The sequence below is a fragment of the Pseudophryne corroboree genome, chromosome 8, assembly GCF_028390025.1.
Source record: "Pseudophryne corroboree isolate aPseCor3 chromosome 8, aPseCor3.hap2, whole genome shotgun sequence".
In the NCBI taxonomy this organism is placed as follows: domain Eukaryota; kingdom Metazoa; phylum Chordata; class Amphibia; order Anura; family Myobatrachidae; genus Pseudophryne; species Pseudophryne corroboree.
The window spans coordinates 373,434,764-373,462,062 of record NC_086451.1 but is presented as its reverse complement, the minus strand read 5'-3'; the positions used below and the strand labels follow the sequence as shown (position 1 = coordinate 373,462,062).

At 46.2% G+C, this 27,299-nt stretch overlaps 1 protein-coding gene and 1 pseudogene across 1 annotated transcript in view; one reads left to right on the top strand and one right to left on the bottom strand.

The window, feature by feature from the left end:
* LOC134947822 (NTPase KAP family P-loop domain-containing protein 1-like) overlaps positions 1-27,299 on the top strand; it is a 237,655-nt gene that overhangs the window by 110,924 nt on the left and 99,432 nt on the right. The gene's annotated exons all lie outside the window — the stretch shown is intronic.
* Positions 3,155-3,273, bottom strand: LOC134953009 (5S ribosomal RNA; annotated as a pseudogene).

Here is a 27,299-nt window from a genome sequence, read left to right as displayed (position 1 = left end):
AGCAACTTGAAGGGCTTTTGAGGACTAGACTTAAGTCCCAAGGCACTGTAGGCGGAACAAAAGGAGGTTGAATGCACAACATTCCCTGGAAAAAGTACACACATCCTGTAAATTTGCAATTTTCTTTTGGAACCATACAGTCAATGCTGATACTTGTATTCTCAAGGAAGCCACCTTCAAACCCTTATCCATTCCCGCCTGAAGGGAATCTAAGACCCTGCAAACTTGAAAAGATTTTGGGTCCATATTTCTTTCACTGCCCCATGAATATAGGCCTACCATATTCGGTGATAAATGCGAGCTGAGGAGGGTTTCCTTGCTCTGAGCATTGGTTGAATTACCTGTAGCGAGAATCCTCTTTGACTTCAGGATAGAGGTTTCAAGAGCCACGCTGTCAAAGACAGTCGATCCAGATGTCTGTGATAACAAGGACCCTGCATTAGTAGATCTGGACGTTGAGTGAGCAGAAGTGGAGCATCCATCGACATTCTCTGCAGATCTGTGTACCAATGCCTTCTTGGCCAAGCTGGAGCTATTAGAATCACGGCACCCTTTGCTTCTTTTAATTTCCTTACCACCCTGGTAGCAGGATGATCGGAGGAAAAAGATAAGCCAGATGAAAATCCCATTTCACTGACAAGACGTCCACAAAGATCGCTCCGGGATCCTTTGTTCTTGCCCCGTATGTGGGCACTTTGTTGTTCAGACGGGACGCCATGAGATCTATCTCTGACAAATCCCACTTGTCTACCAGAGTCGGAAAGACTTCTGGGTGTAGAGCCCATTCACTTGCTTGAATGGCGTGTTGACTGAGAAAATCCGCTTCCCAGTTTAGGACTCCCAGAACGAATACTGCGGACATTGGCCCTCATTCTGAGTTGTTCGCTCGCTAGCTGCTTTTAGCAGCAGTGCAAACGCTAAGCCACCACCTTCTGGGAGTGTATCTTAGCTTAGCAGAAGTGTGAACGAAAGGATCGCAGAGCTGCTACAAAAAAAAATTGTGCAGTTTCAGAGTAGCTGCAGACCTACTCCTACCTTGCGATCACTTCAGACTATTTAGTTCCTGTTTTGACGTCACAAACACGCCCTGCATTCGGCCAGCCACTCCTGTGTTTTTATCTGGCACGCCTGCTTTTTTCAGCACACTCCCTGAAAATGGTCAGTTGCCACCCAGAAACACCCACTTCCTGTCAATCACTCAACGATCAGCAGTGCGACTGAAAAGCGTCGCTAGATCTTGTGTGAAACTGCATCGGCTTTTGTGAAAGTACGTCGCGCGTGCGCACTGCGCATCATACGCATGCGCAGAAGTGCTGATTTTTTGCCTGATCGCTGCACTGCAAGCGAAAGCAGCTAGCGAACAACTCGGAATGACCCCCAATGCTGGAAGATGGAGTTCTGGCCCCTTTAGTATGTGACTTACCTCCTTCATTGCTGTTTGGCTGCGCGTTCCTCCCTGATGGTTGAGGTACACCCCTGCCGTTAAATTTTCCGAGCGGACCTGGACTGGTCTTTCTTGAAGAGTGTCCTTTGCCTGAATCATTGCCATGTATATGGCCCGAAGTTCTAATGGATTTATTGGTAGGCAACTTTCTTCTGTGGTCTATTGTCCCTGGAACCAAAATTTTCCGGACACTGCTCCCCAGCACTGAAGACTGGCATCTGTTGTCAGGATCCCCATCTGATATCCAAAAAGGTTCTCCCTTTGTCTAGATGGGATGTCTGTAGCCACCAGGCTGATGGCTTTCTTACCTTGTGTGAAAGTACCATAATCTGTTTCTTTATTGTCTGATGTATTCCATTCCATCTGGCCAGAATCAGACGCTGCCGAGGTCTTGAGTGGAATTGTTCATACTCGACCATGTCGATTGTTGACACCATCAAACCCATCAGTCGCATAGCTGCATGGATTGATATTTTTTGACTGTGTAACAACTCCTGAGTACTTGACTATACCTTGGATATCTTGTTCCGAGGTAATCAATTTTCTGCAGACTTGAATTCAGTACAGCCCAACAGTGAGCCACCCGTTGTGACGGAACCAGAGATAACTTTGCCCAATTTTATGAACCACCCATGCCTCTGCAGACAAGTCATTATCTGTTAGAGATGGCACAGAAGCTTTTCCTGTGATTGTGCCTGGATAAAAAAAGGTGGTCGAGGTATGGCAATTTTATTATCCCCTTCTTGCGGAGATAAGCTGCCATAATCATCATCATGTTGGTACATACTCTGGGGGCTGTGGCTAATCCAAAGGGTAAGGTCTGGAACTGAAAATGTTGCTGGAGGAATGGTGAACCTTGAGATAACACTGATGGAACAGTGCTATAGGAACCTGTAGGTAAGCATCCTGACTATCCAGGGATACCATGTAATCTCCTAACTCCATGCAAAAACTATGGAGCGCAACGTCTCCATGTGACTGTGGTACCCAAACTTATCTGTTTAGGATTTTGAGAATAAGGTGAAAGGATCCTTCTGAACCCAAACCCGGTTGGAGTAAAAACCCCTGTCCCTATTGTGCAGGGGTTACTAGAATGACTATTACTGACAAAAGTAATTTCCGAACTGATTCTTGCAGAGCCCTGTCCTTCGGCGGACTGGAACAGAAGAACCTTCGAAGAGGATGCTTCTAGAAGAGAAAGCATAACCTAGAGATACCACTTCTTGCACCCTGGCATCTGTTTGTAGACTGCTACCAGATCTGTGCACACTGAAGAAGTCATCCCCCTATCCTTTTGGGGTCCCCCAGCAGGAGGCCCGCACCATCATGCTGATGGCTTATCCTCTGGTTTGGAAGCTGGCCCTCTGTTTGCCTTTGCTTCTTAGCCTTACCAAACTTATTGTATTGGGGCTGCTACATTCCTTTATGACCGACAAGACCAAAACTGGACCCCTAGGTTTGGGGTTATATGTGGAAGGAACGTGACTTTTTATGACTCCATATTATCTGTTAACTCCTTCCCAAACAAAAACTTTCAGACAAAGGAAAGGTTTCCAGAACCTTCTTTGATTCTGAATCAGCAAAAACGACTCTGCCAGCAGCTATTGTTAATGCTGATGCCCTAGAACATTAGTGTCCATATGAGCTATATGGGATTCTTGCTCCCTTGCAGGTGCTGAAAAACCTGTCTTCCAGTACCTCAGCCCAGTGTACCTACAGCACCTGGTATTCCAAGGTGGTCACCCATCCAAGAGCTAACCAGGCCCAACACTGCTTAGCTTCCAAGATCTAGTAAGATTGGGCCTATCCAGTGTGGTGGGGCTGTAGATTGCAAGGTGAAGTCATGTCTGGCCTTATAACTGCCCCAGAGAGAGACAATATGGTTTTCAGAAAACCATCCTTCTTTTAATGTTGACGGCAAAGGCCATAAAGATTTTCGCACTATCAATGATATGCGTATCTACTTTAGGAGGCACTTACTATTTTTAAACAGTCCCCAGCTGGAAAAGGATATTTGGAATCCCATTTACTGGGAACCTATATTCCTTATTGGGTATATCCCAAACCTTTTCCATGATTTCCATCAGCTGCTGGGGTCCCCCATGAGGAGGCCCTATTTTTTGGGATGTTTAAACATAGGTACCTTATTTTTAAAACAGGCTCTGCTGTCCTCTGAGAACAGAAATGCCTTTACATTATTTCAGCTATATTCGCTGAGCTGATACCTGTTCTTTGTATGTCGAAGTAGAGTATGTAGAGCTTTCATCGTCTGATGAATCATCATGTGTAGCCTCTGCAGTTGATGATTTATTTACACTCGGTTTATCAGCTTGTTTTATTGGAGAAGCTGTTGGGGATACCGTAGGTAGAGAGCTGCATGTATGGGTTAATAATGAACCCTATTCCTGGTATTGGCCCTCATTCCGAGTTGTTCGCTCGCTAGCTGCTTTTAGCAGCCGTGCAAACGCTAAGCCGCCGCCCTCTGGGAGTGTATCTTAGCTTAGTAGAAGTGCGACCGAAAGGATCACAGCACTGCTACAAAAAAAGATTGTGCCGTTTCTGAGTAGTTTGAGACCTACTCCTAGCTTGCGATCACTTCAGACTATTTAGTTCCTGTTTTGATGTCACAAACACGCCCTGCGTTCGGCCAGCCATGCCTGCGTCTTTCCAGGCACACCTGCGTTTGCATATGACAAGCCTGCGTTTTTACACACACTCCCCGAAAACGGTCTGTTACCACCCAGAAACACCCATTTCCTGACAATCACTCTGCGGTCAGCAGTGCGACTGAAAAGCATCGAAAGACCTTGTGTGAAACTGCAATGGCTTTTGTGAAAGTACGTCGCGCGTGCGCATTGCGCACAATACGCATATGCATGCGCAGAAGTGGCGATTTTTTGCCTGATCGCTGCGCTGCGAACGAAAGCAGCTAGCGATCAACTCGGAATGAGGGCCATTGACGCTGTAGGAATTAACCTTTCAGCTATACTGGACAAAGTCTGTGCAAACATCGCCCAAGTGGGATCTATCTGTACTTGACGTAGATCAGGGATCTGCCTTGTTTATGCTGAACAGCAAACCATTTTACACATAAACCATCCTGTACCAGATCAGAAAGGATAACACATTTTTTACAAGACAACATGATATGAGTGCTGGTGTTCCTGTAAGTGTACTCTCGTCACCTTTGCCAATCTTAGACATGATAAATAATCAGCACTTACACAGTGTACTACACAATTTGTGACTATAACCATTTTATCGTTCTAAAGTGATATCAATCTGACCCTTACCCATGCACCCGCATTGAGGATCAGAAGACCAGCTGACACACTGGCGTAACTACTGCCCCCGCAGTCCTCGCTGTGGCTTGTGGGCGAGGGCCCGCCACTGATTTAGAGCAGATTGACATGCGGACGAGCGTCCGCACAACAATCTGTTGTCACTAACCTCTCCCTGATGTGTTGGAGGGACACGGAGGCACAGCGCGCGCCTCTCCTGTGTCCCTCCTGCGTATCCGCCGGGTCTAATAAAGGAAGTGCCGTTCGTGGGCTCTGATTGGCTCACGAACCGGCACTTTCCTTTATTAGACCCACCGGAGACGCAGGAGGGACACAGGAGAGGCGCGCGCTGTGCCCTCCGTGTCCCTCCAACACAGCAGTGGGGGGGGGGGTATGTTTACCTGGCACATATGGGGGGAGGGGGCTTTATTTGGCACTGCGGGGGAATATCTGGCACTGGGGGCTTATGTGGCACTGGGGGGGTATATTTGGCACTGTGGGGGAATATCTGGCACTGGGGGCATATGTGGTACTGGGGGGTATATTTGGCACTGTGGGTGAATATCTGGCACTGGGGGCATATGTGGCACTGGGGGGGTATATGTGTACCTGACACCTGGGGGGGCTACATTTGGCACTGGGGGCATGTGAGTACCTGGCACCGTGGGGGAATATCTGGCACTGGGGACATATGTGGCACTGGGAGCACAGCCTTAGCAACAAGCACTACCCCCTAGCAACGAACATGACACCCAGTGCTTGAAACCCCTGGCAACGAGCATGACACCAAGTGCATGAAACACCTGGCAACGAGCATGACACCCTGAGCATGAAAACCCCTGGCACCGTGCATGGAACCAAGAGCATGAAACCCCTGGCAACGAGCAGGTTATTTAAAAGTAATTAAAAGCCTTACTGTAGGACTTAATGTGTAATGGGCATTGCGGTGTGTGGCATAATGTATCACGGACATTGCGGTGTGTGTCATAATGTGTCACAAGCATTATGGTGTGTGGTATACTATATCACAGGCATTGTGGTATGTGGTATAATGTCTCAGGGGCATTGCAATGTGGCATAGGGTATAACAGGCATTGCGGTATGTGTCACAGGCATTACGGTGTGTGGTATACTATATCACGGGCATTGTGATATGTGGTATAATGTCTCAGGGTCATTGCAGTGTGTGGCATAATGTATCACGGACATTGCGGTGTGTGTAATAATGTGTCAGGCATTACGGTGTGTTGTATACTGTATCACGGGCATTGTGGTATGTGGTATAATGTCTCAGGGTCATTGCAGTGTGGCGTAATGTATAACGGGCATTGCAGTGTGTGGCATAGGGTATAACGGGCATTGCGGTATGTGTCAGGCATTACTGTGTGTTGTATACTATATCACGGGCATTGTGGTATGTGGTATAATGTCTCAGGGTCATTGCAGTGTGTGTCATAATGTGTCACAGACATTGTATGTGCTATAATGTATCAGGGGCATTGCAGTGTGTAGCATAATGTATAACGGGCATTGCGATTCCTGTCATAATGTGTCACAGGCATTACGGTGTCTGGCATAATGTGTCACATTATTGTGTGTGCATATTGTGTCATGTGCATTATTGTGTGTGGAATAATGGCTAAGGGCCATTGCAGTATGTGGCATAATGTATACTGGGCATTACTATAAGGAGGAAAAATGACAAGCTGAATTAGGCCCATATATTGCAAACAAGAAACTTAGTATTGCAGACAGCAATGTTAGTATCAATACTTACAAAACTTCCCCAAATATATTGTTACTAATGTTATACAGTAATATTTTGCATTTAAGCACAGACACGCCCATTTGTGCAACTAGGCATGCTCTTTGGGCAGAGTATGACACAATAATTTCCCTGATTCTAGTTTTCAAAAGAAGGCAAGTATGGAATACAGATCCAAAACACCAGGCGATACAGATCCAACACCAAAAACAACAAAAAAAGGGGGTCAGAGCACATCTCTATTTATTACCAGTTATTTTTATAGCATACATAGTGCTTTGACCTCAGTTGGGTGAGGTAGGCTTCAGTGGGGTGAGGCAATAATTCTAACCATTACATGCCGCCCCGACTTAGATCATGTTCATCACGAATTGCATCGTCAGATAACATAGTAGGGGAACAGTTCAAGATTGCTCTGGAGCAGGGACAGCTGCTCTAAAAGCAGGTATCACCACCAGGGGCGTTTCTACAGAGCGGGCCCGTGTGCACCTCCGGGTGGACCCCCTCCTCTGAACGGCGCTGTAGAGTCCGGCAATGGGCCGGAGTCTACTGCGCATGCGCAGGTCTCCGGAAACATGGCGCCCGCTATAAACCGGAGACCAATTTGGCTACCGCGTATGCGCGGCGGCCATTTTGGCAGCGATTTCCGCAGCGGATGCTGCGCGCGCCGCTTGACTCCGGTTAGGTAAGTATTTAAATGGGTACAACGTGTGCGGTGTGGGCCCCCCCTGGACCCAGGGGCCCGTGTGCACCGCACACATTGCACCCATTATAGAAATGCCAATGATCACCACGCTCCCTTAAACTGCCTATTCTGACACCAATTGCTAGCGGCAGAACTTTACACAGCAGTGAAATTTAGTGCGCACACAGTGTGGAGGTCAGAAAAATTGCTCATTACAACCTGGGCACTCCTTCCAATAGGAATGAGCAGAGCTCCGGAACTGAAGATGGCATAGGTACCAGCAGACAAACTCCATTTGATGAATATCACGCAGCATATTGTGCCACTAAAAATACATGGGGGGTTATTCCGACCTGATCACACGCTAGGATTTTTCGCTGCGCAGCGTTCAGGTCCAAACTGTGCATGCATCGCAATGCGCAGGCGCTTCGTACAAAGCGGTTCGTTGCTAAGCAAATTCAATTCAAAGTGAATTGAATAGCGTCTGGAGTTTGCTCCGGGGGCTATTCATTCAATTCAGCCCGGATTGACTGGTGATGTCAGGATTTCTTCTCTCATACACGGAGGGGTACGAGCAGAAATCAGACAAAAGTGCCGGCGCGATACTGATTCCCGACAGAAATAGCATCGCACCAGGCAGTTGGAGAATGCCTGTTCTCCCAAGAAATCACCCCCGTTTAGTTCGGGAGAACTGGCATTCTCTGACTTAACATTGCGCTGAATTGAATAGCCCCGGGAACAATCTTCCGGCACTATTCAATTCGCTTTGAATTTACCCCTATGTGAAGGTGCTGTGGGAGAGCCTACAAGGCCCACTGCTCTCTGTGCGGCAGCATGGATCACAAACTCCTAGTCATGGCCCTGATACGGAATCATGCGGACAACTGTGGTAATTTTACGATATCTGCGACTCAGCATAGTACTGTTAGTTTAAGGGGTATATTCAATTCCGGTTGAAATCATGAAATTGTCGAAAAACGGGGCATTTTTGACACAAAAAAACCTGTTGAATTGGATTCGACAATTCAATACAGTACTTCTCGACAAAAAAACTTCCGTTTCATTTTCGACTTTTTGAAATACAACATTTTTTCAATTCGACATGTCTGCAATGTTAAAAAAGCGGCTTTTAGACAAAAGTATATTCAATTGAAGAATGTCGAATCGACAGCAGTGCTTTTCGACAGTCATTTCGTCAATTTCATTCCGCCGTGCTTTTTTGATTGCTAATAGTATATCTATTTATATTTGAAGGGATTATATACTTGGTTTGTGTATTTATGACCCACAAGTATTATTTAATTGATTTTTTAAAAGAATATTTTTTCCTGCACTCGGCTGAGGGAAATGTACCCATGATTCCACAGTTTTACCCAGGATACACTTCTGCAAATCCACTCCTCTCTTCTCACTTCCATTTTTGAGACTTCAGGGAGAGGAGCCATTACAGTCAGCTCTCTTGTGGAATCATTTTTTTAGGACAATCCCTACGTTTTATCACATTTATATCCTATTTTTTTACTGACTACAATAATGGAGCCTTTTTCTGACCAGATTGTGATGTTCATGCTGGCTGCAAGTATGGAGGAAGAAAAGGCTGCTGAACATCAGGTTCAAGGTCAGCAAATGTCTGCATTGGGTGAGTCAGTACTGCGTGTTTCATTTCCACGTCCACGCCAGTATCGCACTAGACGTGAACTGGAGGATCTCAGCGAGTACGAGGTGATTCAAAATTAACGCTTATCGACTCGCAAATATATTCGCTATACGATCCGTTGGAGGCCGACCTGGATCCTCGGGCATGGACCAATCGTCCAGTCAGCGATTTCCAGAAACTGCTGGCTACATTACATTTTTTGGCGTCAGGCACATTCCAGCCTACTTTGTCTCAAACATGCAGTTTTTCACAGCCGACACTGTTGCGATGTATAACCCAGGTCATTCGGGCTTTCCGCAAATTTACGACCCAGTTCATCAGATTTCCAGATACGGACAGCGGATGGCGTGAGATCAAAGTAGGCTTTTTCACCGAACACAAGTTTCCCAATGTTTTGGGGGCGATTGACTATACCCATGTGCACATCAGGCCACCCACGGAATTCAGAAGAATGTTTTCGGAACCGAAAGCGCTTCCATTCCATGAATATACAGGCGGTCTGTGATGCCAATATGAAATTTACCAATATTTTTGTGGCATTTCCTGGGTCATCTCACGACTCCTTCATCCTAAGCGAGTCATCGCTGTTTGACGATTTTGAGACAAGAAAAATGCAGAGTGGCTGGCTGTTAGGTAATTTATTTCTTTTTTTAAAAAATTTTTTTTTTTTTATATTACCCACCATTTTTCTTTTTCCCATAGGCGATGCTGGTTATCCCAACAAATCTTGGCTCTTGATCCCATTGTCTAATCCTGTTGGTGAAGCTGAAGAATGGTACCAAGAGACACACATTGCATCAAGGGGAGTAATTGAGCGTGCCTTCGGTGTACTTTAAAGCTGGTTTAGATGTATAGACACTTCCGGTGGTGCTCTTTTGTACTCACCGGCGAAGGTTTGCGGCATGGTAAATGCAAGTTGTATTTTACACAATATATGTGTCGCAAACCGTTTGCCTTTGACTCTTCATCGCAGGGCTTTCTGACGCGGGAACCGTTCTTCTCCACCGGTGGGTATGGACGAAGGAGATGATTCTCGAAGGACACTGAACAACAATTTTTTTTCCACTGCCTGTGAGTATACTTGTAATATTTGTATTTACCTGTAAACTGAGATTGTCATATTCTAAAAAGAAATGTTTATGTATTACAGAGTTGCACAGTTTACGTCCTGTTGACGGCCCTTCCCAGGAAGATTTTCATCCTGTTGACGCCCTGTTACCCCCATTTTTTTCCTGTTGTTATGTTGCCGCAGTTATTGGGCCAGTTTACTCCCCTCTACCATGGACGTCCTACTTGTGATGTGGACCTGAACCACCGCCATGTTACATAGTCACTCTCAGGTGACATGTATTGGCCAAAACTCCATCTTATCTGAGAAACCTGTGTGTATGCACAGTGTTGCTGTGACCTTTTGTTCTTTCCCAGGGTGGAGGAAACACTCTAAAATTACCTGGTACTTAATCCTTTTTCACTTCCACAGGTCTTGCGGAGTATCCATCCCAAGTTGCAGTAACCAGCGTGGATGTGAAGTGACACAACATTTCCCCTGCTGTACCATGGGCGACCTACTTGTGATGTGGACCTGAACCTCTGCCATGTAGCAGACACCCCCCTCAGGTGAGATGTATTGCCCAAAACTCCCTCTTGTCCAAGTAACCCAGGCATGTCCAAACTGCGGCCCTACGGCATTTGCAAAACTGCATATCAAATCATGCCCTGACACAGCAATGCTTACGCTGTGTCAGGGCATGCTGGGATGTGTAGTTTCTCAACCGCTGGAGGATTGCATTTGGGACAAAGGCCGATGTAACCTGTTTGTTAGCAAATGTTGCTGGTACCTTGTCTTTTCCACGAAGGATGACACTATTCCAAATACCTGGAACCTCATATTATTCTCTTCCACAGGTCTTGCGGAGTATCCTTCCCAAGTTGCAGTAACCAGCGTGGATGTGAAGTGACACAACATTTCCCCTGCTGTACCATGGGCGACCTACTTGTGATGTGGACCTGAACCTCTGCCATGTAGCAGACACCCCCCTCAGGTGAGATGTATTGCCCAAAACTCCCTCTTGTCCAAGTAACCAAGGCATGTCCAAACTGTGGCCCTCCGGCATTTGCAAAACTGCAAATCAAATCATGCCCTGACACAGCAATGCTTACGCTGTGTCAGGGCATGCTGGGATGTGTAGTTTCTCAACCGCTGGAGGATTGCATTTGGGACAGAGGCCGATGTAACCTGTTTTTTAGCAAATGTTGCTGGTACCTTGTCTTTTCCACGAAGGATGACACTATTCCAAATACCTGGAACCTCATATTATTCTCTTCCACAGGTCTTGCGGAGTATCCTTCCCAAGTTGCAGTAACCAGCGTGGATGTGAAGTGACACAACATTTCCCCTGCTGTACCATGGGCGACCTACTTGTGATGTGGACCTGAACCTCTGCCATGTAGCAGACACCCCCCTCAGGTGAGATGTATTGCCCAAAACTCCCTCTTGTCCAAGTAACCAAGGCATGTCCAAACTGTGGCCCTCCGGCATTTGCAAAACTGCAAATCAAATCATGCCCTGACACAGCAATGCTTACGCTGTGTCAGGGCATGCTGGGATGTGTAGTTTCTCAACTGCTGGAGGATTGCATTTGGGACAAAGGCCGATGTAACCTGTTTGTTAGCAAATGTTGCTGGTACCTTGTCTTTTCCACGAAGGATGACACTATTCCAAATACCTGGAACCTCATACTATTCTCTTCCACGGGTCTTGCGGAGTATCCTTCCCAAGTTGCAGTAACCAGCGTGGATGTGAAGTGATAAGAAAGTACCCCAGCTGTACCATAGGTGACTTACAACAATACTTTCAATACCACAACATCTCTGAAATGCCCTATTTTACATTTCATTTACTAATAATTTAAAGAAAAACACAAAACTTCTAAATTTAACAATTTAATGCAGAATGTTACACTTGAATTTTATTTTGTATTAAAAAATAAAAACTGTAATAAAACAAAAAAGAAGTGTTTGTTCTTTATACATTCCTTTTTCTTGTGTAGATATCTGTAAAAAAAAAAAAAAGAAATGCCATATTAAGTAAAGACACTGTAATGATGTCATGTTCACATTCCTTTCCCAAGAGCATTTGTGGAACCACACAGTCCAGCATGACCCATTGCTGGACTGTGTTGTTCCCCAAGGGCAGGTGGGACAAAGTTTCTTGAATCTATACATTGAAACATGGCTTTACTCACCTTGGTACGCACAACACAAACTACGTTGTCCACGACAATTTTTCACTCAATCCTATGAAGAAGCAAAAAAATAAACACTAGTGAATAGTAAATTCACACAACAGTGTGTAAGTCTAATTTACACAAATTTAAAATGACGTTTTATTTAAAAAAAAAAAAAAAGTGGTATCAGAATAGCTCTTTGGCCCATCATACATGTAACCACAAGGAGCTTTCAGCAGTTACCACACTCATTCATGCCCATGCATGTATGTCTATACATATAGCTCCTTGGTAGTACCCGGTCGGGGGTGTGGGTTAGGCCAACACAAAATTAAAACAATAGTAAGAAGAAGAAAAAACTAATGGGAGGGGGAGAAAGGGAAACATGAAAAACATTTGAAATAATTAAACAATACGACCGCGCTTATGGTGGATGTTGGCTGTCCGGATCCTCTTCCTCCTGATGTGGCGACGATGTCCTGGGTGGCTGTGGAGTGCGTTGACTTGGCCTTGATGGCCGTGCTGGTGTAGATGTTGCAGCCGGTGTTGGTGGTGGAGGCGTCTGGTAGGTTGGTACATCCCTGTATATCCTTGGTACAGCTGTGACTGTCCATACCAGGATTGTGGTGAAGGGCAGGAGGCGTCAGCGTGGCTTCTGGGGGCGGATGTGGTGGTTGACCAGCATGTTGATGAGCTGGCTCTGGGAGCTTATCGTAGATCATCTGTAGCGTTGTTGCGATTACCTGGTGGCTGGCTGCAGAATGCCGTTGGCTCTCCGGCATGTTCTGAATGCTGTGTGCTTGGCATGCAGTGTTATCCACCAGCCGATTGATGGATGTGACCAGAACATGAAGGATGTCCATAGTTTGCCGGTGATCTTCCTGCCTGGTCTTTCTCGTTTCTTCCGTGCTGCCGGCAAGAGCCTTCTGCATTTCAACCATACTGGTTGCCATCTTCTCCATTGTCTTCTCAATGGCATCCAGTCTGGAATCAACGACACCTGTATAATTCTCCTGGCGGGCACTCATCTCTGCTGCCAGGGTGTTTACCGTCTGAACATTTGAGGGATCCTGCCCTTGCTGAATATCTGCCACCAATTGCATTTGTGCAGCTGAAAAGAAAATTAGAAATTAGAATACACATTCATACATATGTTTGAAGGTTCACAATTTGATATATAATTACTCACACAGGGATGTAGAAACAGCGGGCTGCTGCACTTCCACCTCGTCGTTCGACTCATCCTGTAAGAGATCTGGCGTGAAGTAGGGACCAATCCCTGACGCAAATCCGCTGCTGGTCCGTGGCACCTCTGTTTGCAAAAGAAAAGACACAACAATAAAGTTAATAAACTATACAAAAATGGTGACCCCCCCCCCCCCCCCCACACACACACACACACACACACACCCCAAAAAAAAATTTTTTTACCTTCTCCATCCTGTGGTGCCGCTGCTCCAGGAGCTTCACTGGTCCTCAATTCTGGAGACTTTTCTTGGGTATGGCTGGATGTGTCTGCACGGCTGTCATCAAACACTAGAAAAGTCTCATCAGATAACCCTGTCGACTCAAACAGTTCAGGTGATGGCTCCACAAGGGTAGTGTCTTCTTGAAAAACACAAAACAATATAAAAACAGCGCTACCAGGTGCTGATGTTAAATCATTAAAAAATATTTAATACAAATAAATTGGTGTCCATAACACATATATAAAAACAAATTCAATAAAACAAGCCTCATGAGCCAGTGATATGACCAAATGGTGAATTTTCCATGGACTCTTGTTAAGGCCAAATAGTAATGAGTGTTCCAATGCTTTAGAATATCTTATCCTATATGGATATCCGTGTGATAGTTACCAGATCCCAAGTGGAAAGGCAGGGTATTCCACCTAGCGCGGTGATGATGGTTCTGTCCTGCGCAAATTGTGAACCAGTTGCCAGTCTATGACCAGGACATCGCCAAGGCCAGTGAGTCTATGGAATCTTTCATCCATTGCTTCTTCTAAAGTTGGATATCGATGTTTGGGATGACCCGCAGTGGTCTTTAGAGCTCTGATCCATCTTACGCTCACCCGTCCGGAGACCGATCCATATGTGTGGACATACAGCAATAAAAAGGGAGAACCGCCATTCACAATTTGCGCAGGACAGAACCATCATCACCGCGCTAGGTGGAATACCCTGCCTTTCCACTTGGGATCTGGTAACTATCACACGGATATCCATATAGGATAAGATATTCTAAAGCATTGGAACACTCATTACTATTTGGCCTTAACAAGAGTCCATGGAAAATTCACCATTTGGTCATATCACTGGCTCATGAGGCTTGTTTTATTGAATTTGTTTTTATATATGTGTTATGGACACCAATTTATTTGTATTAAATATTTTTTAATGATTTAACATCAGCACCTGGTAGCGCTGTTTTTATATTGTTTTGTGTTTTCCATATGTGGTGACTGACTATCACCTTGTTATAACAGCTGCTTTAGGAACACAGCTCTGTTAAAGCGCCCGTTTTCCTTAATATACCAATTCATTGGTATATTTTGTAAACAATTAGTGTCTTCTTGAGGCTCTTGTGTCACAGTCCCAGAGCTCCTGGAGAGATCACGAGCTGGTGATGCCTTGCGCGCAGGTGATGGAATTTGGTGCCCAGTTGGTGGTGTGATCGCCGACGGTGTCTGGCATGCAGGTGACGTTATGCGTGCTGATGTCTGGCGTGCAGGTGATGGTCTGCGCGCTGACGATGTCTGGCGCACAGGTGACTTTCTGCGCGATGACGATGTCTGGTGGGCAGGTGATGCTTGCTGCGCTTGTGGTCCGCGCGCTGCTGCTGATGCCTGCTGCGCAGGTGATGGTCCGCGTGCTGGTGATGTCCTGTGCGGAGGTGATGTCCCCTGGGCAGGAGTGTCTGGGGGAAAGAACAAACACATTAGCAAATAAAAACAAAAATGTTTAGTACAGCTCATCTGAATGTATTCTTACCATCACTCATCCTTTTGGACTGCTTTTCTCCCACCGTCTTCCGTCTTTTGGGTGGTTCTTCCTCCTCGGGAAAGCCAGCAGGACGGCTGGAGTCCACACCTCCGCGAACCCCTTGGACCATGACAGGGTTCATGCGCCTTTTTATAACTTCCTCTCAGGGAAGTCACTTCAAATTGAGAGCCGAACCACCTCCGGTAGCTGTCTCATGTCGGCGCTGAATCCCCATCTTCTTCTTGGTCTGTCTACGGCAATCACTGTACCGCTTCATGCAGTTTCTGGTGCTCCAGCAGTGTCTAGATACTGCAGTGACTTGTCTCGCGATGGCATCCCCGATGTTTCATTTTGTCTTAGCTGCTGTGGTCTGTGCCCTTGGTCCATACAGAACGTCGTAGGACCTGTCGACACCATCCACTAGGGCACAGTTTTCCGCCTCGGTGTATCTGGATCCACGCAGATTCTTCTGTCCTGTGTCTTCACCAGAGGCTTCCTCCTCAGACTGATCCTCTGGCTGGCTCGTTGCCTTTAGGGATAAAAAACATGCAATTCATACTAACACGATGATCTGTATGTCCCTGGGAGTGTGTCAGTATCCCTGGCAGTGCGCAAAGATACCTGTAGGTGTGCCTGGCAGTACGCAAACTAGCCCATGGGTGTGTAAAGTTGGATGCTATTGTGTCTGCAGGTGTTGTCAGTAATTACCTGTCTAGGCCTTTTCTTTTTCTTTCTCCTTTCCGTTTGGTCCCTTGATGACCACGGCTGATCGCTGGATGCCTGTTCGGTCATCTCCTCCTCCTGGGTCGGCTCCCACTCCTCATTGCTGGCCAGAGAAAATTCTTCTGAGGGGTGGGGGGAGGGGGGATCGGGGGTGCTTGTCCCTGGACATCTCTGGTGTTAAAATAAAAAGTTTTTTTTTACAAATTTACCCCACATTACATAATTACATGCAACCACACGTCATACTGCTGGGACCACAGTGCCCAAACAGGACCAAACACACATTCACACATAAGAAAACACTCCCAAACAGGCAAAAAGCAAGTAAATGTGCCAGCAGCATGACATGTTGGGGTGCAGCAGGGCTAAAGCATGACCAAACTTAAAAAAAAACATGAAACAAATACCAAAAAGCTATTAGAGACATCCCAACATGACATGCTTCTGGGAACCCAGTGCTCAAGCAGGACCAAACACACATATATAAAAAAAATGTTTTTAACAAACTTGCAAAACCTCACCCAAATAAACCAAAAAGCCAGTAAATGCATCCTGCACCCCAACATTTAATGCGGGTAGTACACCAGTGCAAAAGAATGACCCAAAAACATGATTTGCAAATAAAAGTGAACCACATGTACATCTCATGGCACAAAACAAACATGCAAAACCTCACCCAAAAAAGTAAAAAAGCCAGTAAATGCATCCCTGCACCCCAACATTTCATGCGGGTAGTACACCAGTGCAAAAGAATGACCCAAAAACATGATTTGCAAATAAAAGTGAACCACATGTACACCTCATGGCACAAAACAAACATGCAAAACCTCACCCAAAAAAGCAAAAAAGCCAGTAAATGCATCCCTGCACCCCAACATGTTATGCTGGTGGTACACCAGTGCAAAAGAGTGTCCCAAAAACATGTTTTGCAAATAAAAGTGAAGCACATGTAAACCGCTTGGCACAAAACAAACATGAAAAACTTCACCCAAAAAAGCCAAAAAGCCAGTAAATGCATCCCTGCACCCCAACATTTCATGCAGGTAATACACCGGTGCAAAAGAATGACCCAAAAAACATGTTTTGCAAATAAAAGTGGAGCACATGTAAACCGCATGGCACAAAACAAACATGCAAAACCTCACCCAAAAAAAAGCCAAAAAGCCAGTAAATGCATCCCTGCACCCCAACATTTCATGCGGGTAGTACACCAGTGCAAAAGAATGACCAAAAAACATGATTTGCAAATAAAAGTGGAGCACATGTAAACCGCATGGCACAAAACAAACATGCAAAACCTCACCCAAAAAAAAGCCAAAAAGCCAGTAAATGCATCCCTGCACCCCAACATTTCATGCGGGTAGTACACCAGTGCAAAAGAATGACCAAAAAACATGATTTGCAAATAAAAGTGAACCACATGTACACTTCATGCCACAAAACAAACATGCAAAACCTCACCCATAAAAAAACAAAAAAGCCAGTAAATGCATCCCTGCACCCCAACATGTTATGCTGGTGGTACACCAGTGCAAAAGAGTGACCCCAAAAACATGTTTTGCAAATAAAAGTGAAGCACATGTAAACCGCATGGCACAAAACGAACATGCAAAACCTCACCCAAAAAAGCAAAAAAGCCAGTAAATGCATCCCTGCACCCCAACATTTCATGCAGGTAGTACACCGGTGCAAAAGAATGACCCAAAAAACATGTTTTGCAAATAAAACTGGAGCATAGTTGCCCACCCTCCCTCATTCTGCAGGAGACTCCCTGAAATAGTAGCAATCTCCCTCACTCCCTGAATAGTCCCTCAATCTCCCTGAAAAAAAAAAAAGAAAAATCAGAGATACATACATTCAAATGGGATCATCAGCGCCATTTCCCTGCATTGGTTATAAGGCACAATGATCCCTATGGCTACATGGTAAAGGTTTATTGTGGCCACTTATAGTATATAAAACCTCAATAAAACACAATACACAAAAAAATCCTGCAAAATATCAGTCTTTTCTTCAACAAGTAGATCTTACTAACTTTGGGGCTCATTTACATTTGGATGTAAGTTATTTTCATGACACGTCTCTCAGATGTAGCAATACACGTCCGCGCTGATAGGGGTTACTTTCACATCTCCCTGAAATGCTTTTTCAAAAGTAGGCAAGTATGAAGTGGAGCACATGTAAACCGCATGGCACAAAACAAACATGCAAAACCTCACCCAAAAAAAGCCAAAAAGACAGTAAATGCATCCCTGCACCTCAACATTTCATGCGGGTAGTACACCAGTGCAAAAGAATGACCAAAAAACATGATTTGCAAATAAAAGTGAACCACATGTACACTTCATGGCACAAAACAAACATGCAAAACCTCACCCAAAAAAGCAAAAAAGCCAGTAAATACATCCTTGCACCCCAACATGCCATGCTGGTGGTACATCAGTGCAAAAGAATGACCCAAAAAACATGTTTTTGCAAATAAAAGTGAAGCACATGTAAACCGCATGGCACAAAACAAACATGCAAAACCTCACCCAAAAAAGCCAAAAAGCCAGTAAATGCATCCCTGCACCCCAACATTTCATGCAGGCAGTGGCGGAACTACCGCCAGTGCAAGCAGTGCCTTGCACTGGGGCCCGCCAGTGTCCAGGGGCCCAAAGCCAGCGTGGCATGTAATGAGTCAAACTGACTCATTACATGCTGGCAGGGGCGGATAGGGACGCCGGGTCCCCATGTCCCTCTCAGTGGCCGTTCTCCCCCCATACCAGGTTGATTTATATAAAACCGTGGCTGCTGCGATTGGAGCTCCTGCGCATGCAGTTGCGGTGAAATGAGTCACTGTGCCGCCCTGATGTAGCTCCACCTCCTCCAGCTCCCGCACACTGATGCTGAGCAGTCTTCCCCCTGCCGTGCTGGCTTGTTTTGTCTGTAGGGCTGATCAGACACCCCGCTGCCCATCCTGCATGTGAACCACCAATGACGCGCCGCCCGCCTTGTCTCCCTTGTTGACTCAGGCAGTGTGCCCAGGGCTGCCCAGGATCGACCCCCTCACATACAGCGTGATAGACCACATGTCAACAATGCCGCTTGTGGGGGAACTGAAAGTGACAGCTGGCTCAGCCTCTGGTGGTGGTTCTCATTCTCTGCTCAGCCGCCATCAAGCTGCACCGAGGAGCCTGACACTGCACCAAGGAGCCAGTGTAGACAGTAAGTATAATCTATTCTTTCTTTCTGTCTCTCTGTCTTTCTACAGTATCTATCTATCTATCTATCTATCTATTGATAAAGTTGATATTATTTACCTTTGAACATTAGCTATATACTATCACCTTGGAGCCGTAATGGCCGCTAGACCACGTGCACGTGCTTACGCACTTTGTACGCTATTTGCATACAAAGACTTTGCACGCGGTACGCACGTAGCGTACACACGCAGCACTGAGTGTATGGAATACACGCAGCGAGCGTACACACAGTTGATTACCTTTTAAACTTTGTTAATACCTTACAGTGACGATGTGCTTACCTTAAACCTTAATGATAAAACACTGCAGCGATGTAACACTGGGAAACCTTAATACTGTATGCAATACGAGCGATTGAGACGCTCAGAAACCCTTTGTAATAAATGGCGAAACACACAAGACCTGGTAAGGTTCCATCACCTTCTTAGAAGATTTTAGTACAAAAAGGAAATAACAGTACAGCTTATACACTACAGACCTAACATTAATATCTAAACAGAATAACTAGACATAAAATGAACAATAGCAAAGCGATCGCAAAATACTAACAAACAGAGAGAGAATAAATGGCAAACATAGGAGGATAACAAAATGGCCTTAGAGAACTTACACACGTGGGAATGAATCGCAAGCGCAGTCCTGGAAACCAGCCCTCAGTTATTCAATGACGAAAACCTTATAGAGAGAGTGAGTGACTGGCCTAGTGTTATGCACACCAGTGCCTGCAGGAAAGTACTGGTGTCAGAACTGTTATGCACTCCAGTGCCTGCAGGAATGTACTGGTGTTTGAACTGTTATGCAAAACAAATGGACTCACAGACAGACTGGGGAATATGACATAACGTACACAGAAGGTGATAGGGTAACAAAATACACACAAAGTGAACAGAGAAGCCCAGAGGCTAATGAACTGGGTATCTCCCTTGTATTAGAAATGCTCAGATGGGAAAAGCAAGATGTGTTTTAATACGTAGAGAACCCGAAATGCTGTTGCTAAGGGCAACAGCAAAACCCTAAAGGGTTACCAACGGGTGTGGCAGTAAACTCCTTGGTCAGAGATGGAATGATAGACACAAGGAGAGTCTCCACAATCCTAATTCTCACTTGCAGTGCACAGGTTCAGCTTACTGCCACTAAACTGACCCCTGACACCTAGCACAGTGAGACAGGATTAGACAGGCAAGTCTTAGAATACAGCCGCAAACTTGCTAAGTTCACAGAGTAGTAACAGAACCCCAGCAAGCTAAACGACTGACTCCAGTCTTACTGCTAGGTCTGGATTGGCAGAGTGTAATACCAAATCCCCAGGCCTATTTGCAGTAAGCAACAAACAAATACAAAGCTACACAGTACTGGTTAACTTTCAGGAACTGACTAACCAACAAAGATTCAGCAGCATCTGCTTACCCTGAGAAGAGGCCTTATAAAGCAGGTGCTGTCCACGCCCCACTCAGACCTCACAGACTGTGAGCACAAAAACCAGCACCGGATCCCCTGCCGTGCACAGAGCCTATAACCACTGCACAGCAAAAGACCCGAACCGGAGTATCAGCTGCACTCAGGTTACTCCGCTAGCACTTGTCTCCCGGTTGCCATGACGACGTGGCAGCACAGGGCAGGAGACCCTAACAGTACCCCCCCTCTGACGAGGGGTCAAAGAACCCCTACCACCGGGTTTATCGGGGAACTGCGAGAAGAAAGAGCGTATCAGTCTGGGGGCATGAAGATCACAACTGCGCACCCACGACCGCTCCTCCGGGCCATACCCCTTCCAGTGCACCAAAAATGACAGCCGACCCCGAACCACCTTGGAGTCAAGAATCCTTTCAACAACAAACTCCCTCTGGCCACGTATCAGAAGAGGGGAAGGTCTTCCACTGGAAGAAGGATTACTAATCGCCCGTTTTAAAAGGGAACAATGAAATGTTTTATTGATACCCAAAGAACGGGGCAGATCTAACTGAAATGCCACCGGATTGATAACCCTGGTGATCTTATAAGGGCCGATGAACCGGGGGCCTAACTTATGAGATGGCTGTCTCAACTTCAAATTCTTGGTAGACAACCAGACGAAGTCTCCTAATTTGAAGCTGCAGGGTCTTTTCCGCTTATCAAAAACCCTTTTGGTCACTAATGACACAGACACAAGGGCTTTCTTCACTTTCCGCCAAATACCTCTAAGGACCGAAACCACAGAGGAACCACCAGGCGTGGAGTCCAGCGGGTCAAAAGAATTGGCCTTAGGATGATGCCCATACACACAAAGGAAGGGAGAGATCCCTGTAGCAGAGTGAGCCGCGTTGTTATAGGCAAACTCCGCCATGGACAGATGAGCAACCCAGTCAGTCTGACACTTGGAGACATAACACCTGAGGAACTGCTCCAAGGACTGGTTCACCCTTTCAGTCTGCCCATTAGACTGCGGATGGTAGCCTGACGACAAGCTGACAGAAATCTGGAGATCGGAACAAAATGCCCTCCAGAATTTGGCCACAAACTGGGATCCGCGGTCAGAGACCACATCAAGTGGCAACCCGTGGAGACGCACAACATGCAGCATAAATAATTCAGACAGGCGTCTGGCCGATGGCAGCCCAACCAGTGGAACGAAGTGTGCCATCTTCGAAAACCTGTCAACGACAACCCAGATGGCTGACATCCCCGAGGATTTGGGCAAGTCCACCACAAAATCCATTGAAATGTGGGTCCGTGGCTTAGATGGGATAGAGAGTGGATGTAATGGGCCAACAGAAACCCCTCTAGGAGTCTTATTTCGGGCACAGATGTCACATGCCCGAACCCACTGATCCACATCCTTAGCCACCGAGGGCCACCACACCGCCCTAGATAGCAACTCCCGAGTTCTGGCAATACCCGGGTGACCTGCCGACTTTTTGGCATGGAATTCCAGGAACACTCGCTGTCTTAACCTAGGAGGCACAAACAAAAGACCTACCGGAAGGTCTGGAGGAGCCTGCTCCTGTGCTCTAAGGACTAATGATAAGAGGTCCTGGGTAATGCCCACTTTAATACATGATGGGGAAACAATGGGCAACGGCTCCTCGTGGTCTCCTGGATTGGAGCAAAACTCCGCGAGAGCGCATCAGCCTTGATGTTTTTTGACCCAGGGCGATATGTTATCAAAAAATTAAAGCGAGCAAAAAACAAAGCCCATCGTGCCTGCCTGGCATTGAGACGCTTCGCTGACTCTAAATATGCCAGATTCTTATGGTCAGTGAGAATTGAGACCACAAACTTAGCCCCCTCAAGCCAGTGTCTCCACTCCTCGAGTGCATCCTTAATAGCCAACAATTCCCGGTTACCCACGTCATAATTCATCTCGGCAGGCGAAAATTTACGGGAAAAGTAAGCACAGGGATGAAGGCGATTATCAGACACTCCCATCTGAGAAAGCACTGCCCCAATACCCATCTCAGAGGCATCCACCTCCACCACAAAAGGACGCTCTGGATCTGGGTGTCGCAGCACCTTGGCCGAAACAAATGCCCTTTTGAGACGGGCAAAAGCCGCTTTAGCCTCACAAGACCAGTGAGCAACATCCGCCCCTTTCTTAGTGAGTGCCACCAAGGGCGCCACTATAGACGAAAATCCAGCGATAAATCGTCTATAAAAATTCGCAAAGCCCAGGAAACGCTGAAGCGCCTTCAAACTAGTGGGCTGCACCCAATCCAGGACTGCCTGTACCTTGGAACCCTCCATTTGGAAACCTTCTGGGGAGATAATATATCCTAGAAATGCGATTTGCTGAACTTCAAATTCGCACTTCTCCAGCTTCGCCCCAAGCCGGTGGTCTCTGAGTTTCTGGAGGACTAAGCGTACATGCTTCCGATGTTCCTCCAGGGAATGGGAGAAGATTAGGATGTCATCTAAGTATACAACTAAGAATCTATCCAAATATTCCCTGAGCACATCATTCATGAAATCCTGGAAGACTGCCGGGGCATTACAGAGCCCAAAAGGCATCACCAAATATTCATAATGCCCTGAGTGGGTATTAAAGGCAGTCTTCCATTCATCCCCCTCTCTTATTCGGATTAGATTGTACGCACCGCGTAGGTCAATCTTAGAAAAAATGGTGGCAGTACGAAGCTGGTCAAACAAGACCGAAATGAGAGGCAGTGGGTATGAGTTTTTAATCGTGATACGGTTCAATTCCCTGAAGTCGATGCAGGGTCGCAACGAACCGTCCTTTTTACCCACGAAGAAGAACCCCGACCCAACTGGAGACTGTGAAGGTCTGATAAATCCCTTAGCCAAGTTCTCCTGAATGTACTCTGCCATAGCCTGAGTCTCAGGACGTGACAGGGAGTACAACCTGCTCTTGGGAAGCTTAGCATTTGGCAACAAATCAATGGCACAGTCATAGGGGCGATGGGGAGGTAGTACCTCTGCAACTTTTTTGGAGAACACGTCCGCAAAATCTGCATAACACCCTGGCAATCCTGGCAAACTTAGCTGCGAGAGCCTGACTGGAAGGCTCAAGCAACTCCTGAAACAATCAGTACCCCAACTAAGAATCTCCCCAGAGACCCAGTCAAATTGTGGATTGTGGGCCCTTAACCAGGGTAACCCCAACACCAATGGGGCAAAAGTACAGACAGTCACATAAAGGGACAATTTTTCAGAGTGTGTGGCTCCAATAAACAAAGAAATCTGGCTAGTGCAAGAGGTAATTTTACCTTGGGATAATGGTTCCCAGTTTAACCCACAAATCTCAATTTACGATGCCAAGGGTACTAAGGGAACAGAGTGTTTCAGGGCGAATTGGCGGTCCATAAAAACCCCGTCGGCCCCACTGTCCACAAAGGCCTCAGTCTTGACAGTTTGACCGAGGATCTTCAAGGTCACCGGAATGATAAAAGTCTTCTTGGGAAATTCTGACTTCTGGCCTGATAGGATATTTCCCATCACCCTCAGGCCCTGAAGTTTTCCGGCTTTTCTGGGCATGATACTACCACATGACCTTTATTCCCACAGTACAAACACAACCCCTGCTGTCTCCTCCGCGTCTTCTCACGCGAGGAGAGGCGGGTAGCCCCAATCTGCATAGGCTCCTCGGAAAATTCCTCAGAGTCTGAGGTTCCCTTGGGAAGGAAGGAAATCTCAGTCTCCCTTTCAAGCCTACGCTCTCTCAGCCGTCTATCCACCCAGATGGATAACTGCATGAGCTGATCCAAGCTATCAGGCAAGGGATATTGTACCAGTTGGTCCTTTATCTGGTTAGAAAGACCTCTTCGGTACTGGTGTCTCAGGGCTGGGTCATTCCACTGGGTATCATGGGCCAACCTCTGAAACTCCGTACAGTAAACCTCAACTGGCCTTCGCCCTTGCTTAAGGATCGAAATCTGAGCCTCGGCTGAGGCCGTCTTGTCAGGGTCATCATACAACATGCCCAGTGCCGTAAAAAAAGCATCAACACTTTTAAGCGACGGACAGTCAGGCTGCAACCCATATGCCCAGACCTGTGGGTCTCCTTATAGCAAGGAAATCACTATGCCCACCCGCTGAATCTCCAACCCAGAAGACTGAGGCCTAAGCCGGAAGTATAGCTTGCAGCTCTCCTTGAAACAAAAGAACTGCGAGCGATCTCCAGAAAAACGATCCGGGAGATTTACTTTCGGCTCCTTAACCCCTGCAGGTGCTGCTGCTGCGGGAGCTCCGCCAGGAGCCTGGGAGGTGTGCATTTTAATGGACAAATCATTAAATTGTCGAGTCAGGACCTGCACCTGATCGACCACCTGTTGCAACGTATTTTGAGGGGTATGCTCCATATTCCCACAAAATTTCAACAGGAGTATTAGGCTGCTGAATATGTTATGCACACCAGTGCCTGCAGGAAAGTACTGGTGTCAGAACTGTTATGCACTCCAGTGCCTGCAGGAATGTACTGGTGTTTGAACTGTTATGCAAAACAAATGGACTCACAGACAGACTGGGGAATATGACATAACGTACACAGAAGGTGATAGGGTAACAAAATACACACAAAGTGAACAGAGAAGCCCAGAGGCTAAGGAACTGGGTATCTCCCTTGTATTAGAAATGCTCAGATGGGAAAAGCAAGATGTTGTGTTTTAATACGTAGAGAATCCGAAATGCTGTTGCTAAGGGCAACAGCAAAACCCTAAAGGGTTACCAACGGGTTGGCAGTAAACTCCTTGGTCAGAGATGGAATGATAGACACAAGGAGAGTCTCCACAATCCTAATTCTCACTTGCAGTGCACAGGTTCAGCTTACTGCCACTAAACTGACCCCTGACACCTAGCACAGTGAGACAGGATTAGACAGGCAAGTCTTAGAATACAGCCGCAAACTTGCTAAGTTCACAGAGTAGTAACAGAACCCCAGCAAGCTAAACGACTGACTCCAGTCTTACTGCTAGGTCTGGATTGGCAGAGTGTAATACCAAATCCCCAGGCCTATTTGCAGTAAGCAACAAACAAATACAAAGCTACACAGTACTGGTTAACTTTCAGGAACTGACTAACCAACAAAGATTCAGCAGCATCTGCTTACCCTGAGAAGAGGCCTTATAAAGCAGGTGCTGTCCACGCCCCACTCAGACCTCACAGACTGTGAGCACAAAAACCAGCACCGGATCCCCTGCCGTGCACAGAGCCTATAACCACTGCACAGCAAAAGACCCGAACCGGAGTATCAGCTGCACTCAGGTTACTCCGCTAGCACTTGTCTCCCGGTTGCCATGACGACGTGGCAGCTCAGGGCAGGAGACCCTAACACCTAGCAATGGTGGTCCTTATATTCACAACATACAGTAACAATACAATGGTCCCTACAATCTCATTGTTCATTGGACACAGGAATGTGTCTCTGCATTATAACAAAAGGTCATAGGTGGGTTCGTACAGGTGGGATGTGTCTTTCTCCAACTGCTCAGGTGGGAGGTATCCTCAGGATTCCTGCCGCATGGATAATGAACAGCAAATACAGTAACTGTCCATAAACTACTTTTACATATAACTATACGCTGGAGCGAACAATCTCTTCCTTACCAACACCGCAATATTACTATTAAAATACTCTACAGCTGGATACTAAACACCACCACTCAACCCCTTTCTGACCCTTCGTATCATGCAAAGAGGAATCTCTCTGTCCACGAACCGTTTATACTAAACAAACTTGCTGATATTGTTAAGGGGAATATTACCTATAAAGCACACTATTTTGGTTAACTATATTACATTCGGGTCGACCGCTACATGCTCACAAACCCTACCTAAATGCGCATACCACGCGCCAAAGCGCACGACCATGGAAACGCTGTTACGCAACTGCGAATATGCGCACGAACGGCAGAGCGTGTGCACGCGCAGCGGGCATGTGCATTGGGGTTAGTACAAGGCATTGTGGATCACCATATTTTTCGACTTTGACAGTCCACCCTTTGGCAGTCATCAATAACTGCCACTATCTAAACAATCAAACAGAAAAATATACATATGTTATCATGAAATACCTCATTATGATTGGGAGTAGGGAAGAGAGGAGGAGGTGGGAAAAGTGTGACCTAGTGAGATGGTAAAAGCATGTGTGTATGGAGTCCATGTCTGAGGGGCATGTATCATCGTGCCGTACATGTTTTAAATAAGCTTTGAGGTATTGCGTAGTATACATTGAATCCTTCTTATCCCGTATTAAGGGTCTGTGGATGGGCTGTCAAACTCTACCGAGCTCTTTTCGGCTTTTGGTTACAACAAATGGGGGAGCACATTTAGTTGATGATACATGAGGGGGGAAACATATGTGGATGCTAGTATGTGAAAGTCACCTGTCGTCTATGTGTAGTACTACCTGAAGGTTATAGAAATGAAGATAAGAAATATGCATTATAAAAGCATTCGTATGAATATGTATGTGGTCGTCCTTGGGCGTCTGTTGTAGTCTTGGTTGATGTCTTGTCTGATGTCTTGCTGTATCTTTGCTGTAAATGGCGAGCAAAAGCTCTTCAAGTGTCCATAAAAATTACAGTCTCTAAAGTATTGGGTTTTCCGTAGATAGTTAAAGTCACTAAAAGTATTGGGTGTCTGTGACACAGTTCATCAGTGGTCTGTATAAAAGGGTCCTCAAATTCTTCTTCCAAGTGGGTGTCTTTGTACCTTGGAGAAAACCAAAGGAGAAACGGGTTAAAGAAACGGATCGTGGAATCACATTTTATCACAACATTGTCTCAATCGTTGGGTCATAAATCAAACCAGTTGGTATTACAATGTCCTCACTCCTCAGACTCATCACTTTGGTACTA